Source organism: Nuphar pumila, chromosome 11 (assembly GCF_984573655.1).
Source record: "Nuphar pumila chromosome 11, dmNupPumi1.hap1.1, whole genome shotgun sequence".
In the NCBI taxonomy this organism is placed as follows: domain Eukaryota; kingdom Viridiplantae; phylum Streptophyta; class Magnoliopsida; order Nymphaeales; family Nymphaeaceae; genus Nuphar; species Nuphar pumila.
Genome location: NC_143259.1, coordinates 102,725,543 through 102,732,541, shown reverse-complemented (window position 1 = coordinate 102,732,541; position 6,999 = coordinate 102,725,543). Strand labels below are relative to the sequence as shown.

General features: G+C 34.7%; 1 long non-coding RNA gene across 1 annotated transcript; it reads right to left on the bottom strand.

Annotated features, from left to right (window-relative positions):
• Positions 1-2,947: 2,947 nt before the first annotated feature.
• LOC149822644 (uncharacterized) lies at positions 2,948-4,238 on the bottom strand. The gene is made up of 2 exons (XR_016426082.1): positions 4,133-4,238; positions 2,948-3,423 (listed from the first exon to the last, which is right to left on the bottom strand). It is a non-coding gene; the product is annotated as an uncharacterized LOC149822644 (long non-coding RNA).
• Between the last annotated feature and the right edge of the window lie 2,761 nt (positions 4,239-6,999).

Below are 6,999 nucleotides of genomic sequence, written 5' to 3'. Positions count from 1 at the left end.
AGATTGAAAGAATCAAGTCTCCCAACCATCTAGTTTTCAAGTTGAGCAATGATAAAATTTGAGAAGAATATGGTCCTTGGGTACTTCCAATGGAATTTATCATTAAGTTTTGTTTCTACCTGGCTTGTATCGAACTGCGGAGGAAGATCACAGATGAAAGGTTGATCATAAAGAAAGGACATTGTTCCTTTGGGAAAGGAACAGAAAGATTTGTTCTACTTCATCTATTATAGCTTCAAAACTTAAAAGAGACATTATGTATTGTTTGCAACCACAGCAAAGATGAAACAAAAGATTATGCCAATATAAAGTGCAATTCCACTTTTAATCTGTATAGGTGACAATATATGGCATGAACGTGTAGCTGCTTAGCCTTAAATTAACCAAGCACAAAATCAGTAAGGTTCCTCGCACCTTCAAGGACAAAGCTAGTAGCATACCAAAATAGAAAGAACCATACCAAGTTGCTTATTACCATTTATCCCAAAAAACAACACAGAAAGTAAATTATTAAATTAACATACATTAAACTGAATAAAAGGAAAGGAAAAAAAATCAACAGAATATCTTTGCAGTAAGCCATGAAACTCATTTGGACCCTATATTCCTGATTTGCACTAGAACAGCTCTCAGATCAGGTGTACGTAGTCTGCATCACCATGTAACAAAAATACTGGAAAGAGCTGCTACAGACTGTATAGATGCACAATACACATCTTTGCAGTAAGCCATGAAACTCATTTGTACCCTATATTCCTGATTTGCAATAGAACAGCTCTCAGATCAGGTGTACGTAGTCTGCATCACCATGTAACAAAAATACTGGAAAGAGCTGCTACAGACTGTATAGATGCACAATACACATGCCCTTATATGATGACATGATCCTGCCGAAAAACATTTCACTTTCCAGTAGGAAACAAACAAAGGGTCTGTAACAAAAACTCGGGAGATATGTACTAATAGACTATAAAAATATGAACTCCACATTCTCTTGTATGATGACATGAACCCGCTGCAATACATTTCACCGTGGTAGCAGCAAGTTCAGAGAACAAATTATGTCACACACAAACATACACGCATGCATGCACACACATGATCATGGTTGACAAAGTCACCAAGTCACACCAATGACATGGCTACTCAGTCCGAACAGGGACTCAAATGATTTTCGATCTGAGATAAAATTAGAAATTTTCAAAACTTGGTTGGGGCCAGAGTTACCGGAAGCTTCTTAGATAGATGAGAAGTGCATTTTCAGAAACTCACTTCGGAAGCACGATACTCTTCGCTTTCGAAACTTGATAGGAATCTTGATTTTCCTATGATCCCCACACGCTTTGTCCATGCTTCCTATATGTCCTTTTAAGCTTCTCTTTCATGTTTTCTATGTGCCTTTTCTCACACTTTCCACTCGCTTCCCATGTGCCCTCTCTAAATTGGTCACCATCATTTTTAGGTTCGAAAAAAAATATAATTCTTACACCAAAAAAATCATGAGATTTAAGAATAATAATTTTTATTTTAGTTTTTATTTGCTTCCCATTCGATCCTCATATCACTTTCTTTTCAATTCTCATTTCACTTTCAAATCGATTCTTCACTTATCACTTCCTATAAATTTTAAAATGCTTCACTTCCCACTTCCGCTTTCCATATCGTTTCCCACTTCCACTTCCTAGTTTGGTAACCTTGGTTGGGGCTCCACATAAACTGGTCAACTCATCTGGGTCAGATGAGCTTATTAAGAACTGCCCAAGTTAGGTGAATTTCCTTGTTTTGCGTTTTAGAAGTTCGATTTGATAAGGAAAGAGGACATCATTTAAGTTGCCTTATTCATCTTCACTGTTTCCTAAATCCTAATAATTAATGTGTTGTCTTCTGCCTATGCGCTGCAATCTAACAGTAGATGCAATTAATCGAATATCTCCATGTCCCATGTGATTAAATTTGTAAATCCAATACCTTTTTATTTTACAGCATTCTACACTTTTTCCACATGCATCTAATTAACATACTTGTACTTGATTTGGTACTCATAGATATACTTGGTTATCAAAACAACCACTAAAAATGACATGATATGTGACTTCTAATTTCTCATGTTAATCATATTTCTTCTTTTTACATTTTCATAACTTTTTTAATATTTTAAATATATAGTTTTATTTCATGAAAAATTGTACTTTTAAATATATTAAGAAAAAACTCCCGAGTCAGCTGAGTTGACTTGCCAAGTCATGAGTTGCAGGTCAACTGAGATTTGACTGAGATTCTTGGTTTGTCAACCATGCATACACATGCCCGCAACACACCCACACACATGTGCACAAGCGAGCACACACACACACACACACAACATGCAACTCAACATCTCACCCTATTTTGCAAAAATATGTGCACATGTCAAGAAATAAAAGTGAAAGAAGGTCAATGTCAAAATTTCCCAAACACCAAAACTTTCTAATCCAATAAGCCATCTACGACAAATTATAGAAAGAAAATATGAATAGAAAATTAGATGAAAAGTTAACATTATCCGTCTTTAATAAAGCATGTACACTGTACACTGATAGGTATTTGTACGAGCAGGACAGAACTCAATTGTGTCCCCTACAAAAGACACCATACATATTACAGCGAGGATGAGATGAAATGCCATCACTACAACCAGCACACAAAAATAGATAGAACTGAGAAACAGATCATATGAACCAGTTATAAAAGAGGGGAGCTGGGCACAGCTATCCAAGGGGACAATCAAATGCACAGATAACAACTGATTACACTGATAGCTAGATTATTAAAAGTTGCATTATAGTAGCCAAGGTGTGCAACGTTTGAACCCAACTAGGGATAGTTACCCAGCTTGACAATCGAAGAAGCAGGAAACATATAACAGTAACGGTAATGCCGATGATGGAGAAAAAAAGTGAAACATCAGTTAGGAAAATTAGCTGAATAGAAAACCAAATGAAGAAATTTAAGATATAAATAACCAAGCAAACCAATTAAAGGTTGACAAGAGAAATTCAGATTCCAGAACAGCTAAACAATGTGAAACCAAATAACAAGACGATAAATCAGAGGGACACTAGAAACAAAAACTTACACGCAAATGCTCAACCAAGAAAACACAATTCTTTCTAAACTAAGTGATCGGATAAACCCATCGGCAATCAGTGAAAAACACAGAGACCACACCTCTGTTGTACAAGCGGGATGCCTTCCTTCTCTTCCACACGCTCCTTGATCCTGTCGATGGTATCGGTTGGCTCGATATCGATCTCTATTTCTTTCCCGGTAAGTGTCTTCACCTTGATCATCGTTCCACCCCTAAGCCTCAAAACCAAGTGAAGGATGGAGACTCCTTCTGGATGTTGTAATCTGAAAGAGTCCTCCCATCTTCCAACTGCTTCCCTGCAAATATTAGCCTCTGCTGATCAGGGGGAATGCCTTCTTTATCCAGAAGAAAACATAACACCCATATTCTCTATTTAGACTATCACCCACAAAACCAATAGAAGAAAACAATGGAAGGAACATTGAAAAGAGGGAATAGGACCAAAAGAATCCATTGAAAAACAAAAAGAACAACAGAAAGGAACTCATTAGTTTGTCATAAACCAAATCTCCGTCTCAGAAATCAGACCGAAAAGATAAAACTCAGAAAACCAGCCGAACCACACAAAGGCCCAAACCTCAACTTATTAATCCATGCAAAGTTTGTAATCCAAAAACCCAACACATTCCTTCAAAGGGGAGCTAAAAGATGGATTTGTGAACCCTTTTTCTGTTCTAAAAGCAAGACCACAAAAAATAAAATGAAAATTAAGAGCCAAAAACATGAGCCCTTCCATCAAGAGAGAGAGAGAGAATCAATAGATGGGTATGTCACTACCAATCAGCAAAACGGTAGTCCGAAATGAGAAAGAAGAAAAAGAAAAACCAAATTTCATACTCAGAGCACCGGTTTCTCCTCCTGCTCCTGACACAAATCCCTCGGAAAAGCAATACCAACAAACCAAAAGCGCCCAACAAAATGAAAAGAAGAAAAAAAAGGAAGAAAGGGCACGAAGAGAGAGAAAAAAAAGAGAGGGAGGCGTGATCTCCTGTGCCTCCAAAGCACCTGAATCTTGGCCTTGACGTTTTCGATGGTATCGCTACCCTCGACCTCCAAAGTGATCGTCTTCCCCGTCAGGGTCTTCACAAAGATCTGCATCTCTCTCTCTCTCTCAGGAAACAAGGGAACGACGTTTTTTTCAATTGGTCGTCGTATTTATGTTGGAGTACTCTCTCTCTCTCCTTCGTATTTATTTGAGAAAATCCCATTTAAGGCCAACATTTTACCCCTTATTCCAGGCATGGGCCTCACATTTCTGACATTCCACATATAGCCTCTGTTTTCTTGTAAATTTCCAAACAAAGGCCTTCACGAAATCGGATTCGGAGTTGGATCCGATTTTAAAAAGCAATCCGACTAAATGCTAGTAGATTGGGCCGGGCCGGGCAGCCCGTGCCCTGCCTGCAGCCTGGCTCAGCCCGTATATAATAATACTAATATAAGTTATATAACATAGAATACTATATATACAACATAGAATATAATGTATATTTTATATATAATATATATTATATATAATATACATTATATGCAAACCTCATTTGAAGTATGAGATAAATGTCATTAAAAATATCACAATTAATAATTGAGAAGTGTTGTTAAAGTCTTATAGATGTTAAACAGCATTTTTGAAAACCAACGTCAGCACTAGCAAAGCAATAAACTTTGTTACTATTTTCAAACATTTCAATAAACAAGTTAGAGAAATAAGGACTTTCCTGATAACAAAAGTCATTCGGATTAACTCATTTTTTAGGTGTTTGATCTGATATCCCAGCATACTCATAGGTGTTTGATCTGATACAAGGTTTGTACCTTGGCTTTAGACAACAACCATTTGCGTTAAGGAAGATATTTTTGATCTCTTTCGTGTTTTCGAGAGAGCTTTGTTGCATTTTGATCTTCATTCACGTGTGCAGTATTTTATTTATTTTTATTCACATTAGGGTACAAGATTTTACATCGATCAAACATGAAATCGTGTTTCTATGGTTCGATTTATGTTATATTCATATTTAAAACCCTATTTTGCTTTCATAATATCCATTTTAATTCGCAGAAGCGATTTAACCTATTTTCTAATGAAAAATGATGTAGATTCGTATTTAAATTCATGTTATAAGTTAGATTTGATATTTGTAACATGCTGGATATGTTTATGCCTGGAGTTAATATGATTTTGATGGATTATAAAGTTGTTTGGATGTTTTTATAAACTCAAAATCCTTTTTCAAAAATCAATTTTGAGAAAAATATATTATCTTAAGTAAAAATGTTGGTTATTGTGTTTAATTCATGATATGCATGATACTTCTGTGTTACATATATGTAACATGCTTACATATATTTATGTATAAATATGATATGTTTTTGATGAGTCAAAATCATTGGTTGCATATTCTTAGTGTTTTGGATGAAAACATAAAGTTCTTGATGTGTTTCTTAAAAACTGCATGTTGTTATGTATTTTTATTTCGATCTGTTGTAAAGAAAAATATAGTTTTCAAGTCGATGAACCCATAAATTATGAATTTAGAAATGTTTCTGACATACAGAAGCAATTCAAAAAAAAATTGAGCTCAATGAGTTTCGGGTTTAGAGATATGACCTCCGCAAGTCGACACAAAATTTATGTCCCGATAGAAAATCTTTGTAGGCTGCATATTTTTTTAAAAATTATACCTCCCAAATTATTCTAGATTTATGGTTGATATTTTTATATGTGTTAGCTTATATATGGTAGAACACACGATAAAAATCATGTAGGCAGATTATTTACAGTTTAAGAATTAAAAATCTTGAAATTTTGGTCCAGAATCTGTAATTTCTAAAAAATAGTTTGCTAAATAATATAAATAGTCTGTATTACAAAATTTTTAATTATTTAAAAAAAAAATTAAGTCTGGGTTTTTGGGGACATCTGTTAGACATATCAAGCCAACCATAGTAAAAAATTTAGAATTTATTTCGTTATGTGTGATGAATGACTAACTTTTCTTTGAAAAGATCAAACCGGACTAGACTGTTCAGTGAACAAAAAATAATCGATGTTTCTAAAAAATTTATTTCTTGACTCTGAATGGGTTTAGGTCAGGGTTTCTTCTTGTAGATAGCTAATGTGTATATGAATGTACATTAAAAATCTTAGATCCAGAATCACTTTATATGATTTATGTTTGAGCTTCTAAGAACATGTAAGATTCTGTTTTTACAGTTTTGCATGTAAATTGTTTTTGCCAGTTTGCATGTGATGTATTGAATTACATGCATGTATTGGTTCCAGATTTGAACCAGGTTTATTATATGCAATATGATAATAATGTATATCCTGATGTGATGTTATATATGCTTATGATGATTATGTATAATATGTTATTATGGTATGTGGCTTGTGAACATGATATGTCGCATAATGCAAAATGCTTACTTGAATGTATGAGACAGTTCGAAAGGTGAATGAGATTGTATTGTGACTTATGATTAAGCTACACATGGGCCTATTGAGGCTGTGTGTGAGTAAAATATTATTGTAATAATCATGTGAATGCATTATTTATATTGTCTTATGATGCATATGATTAATTATACTTATTGACATATAATGATACACTGTTATGACTGAGTAGGGTGGTAGCCCAATCAGATGATGCATGATGAGGTGCATGTTATGGATATACAGATCCATTATGTTTTTGTGGAAAGAGTGTATGATAATTTAAAGAGGTATAAGAGACCTTAACAATATACCAATAATATGATTCTTTGATTGTCCTCTGATGATGGTGGGATCATTGGATGACGGTCATGAGGGACCATGAGGATACTGAACAACATTTGCATTGTTTGTCCCAAGAACCCGATATGAAGGTTCA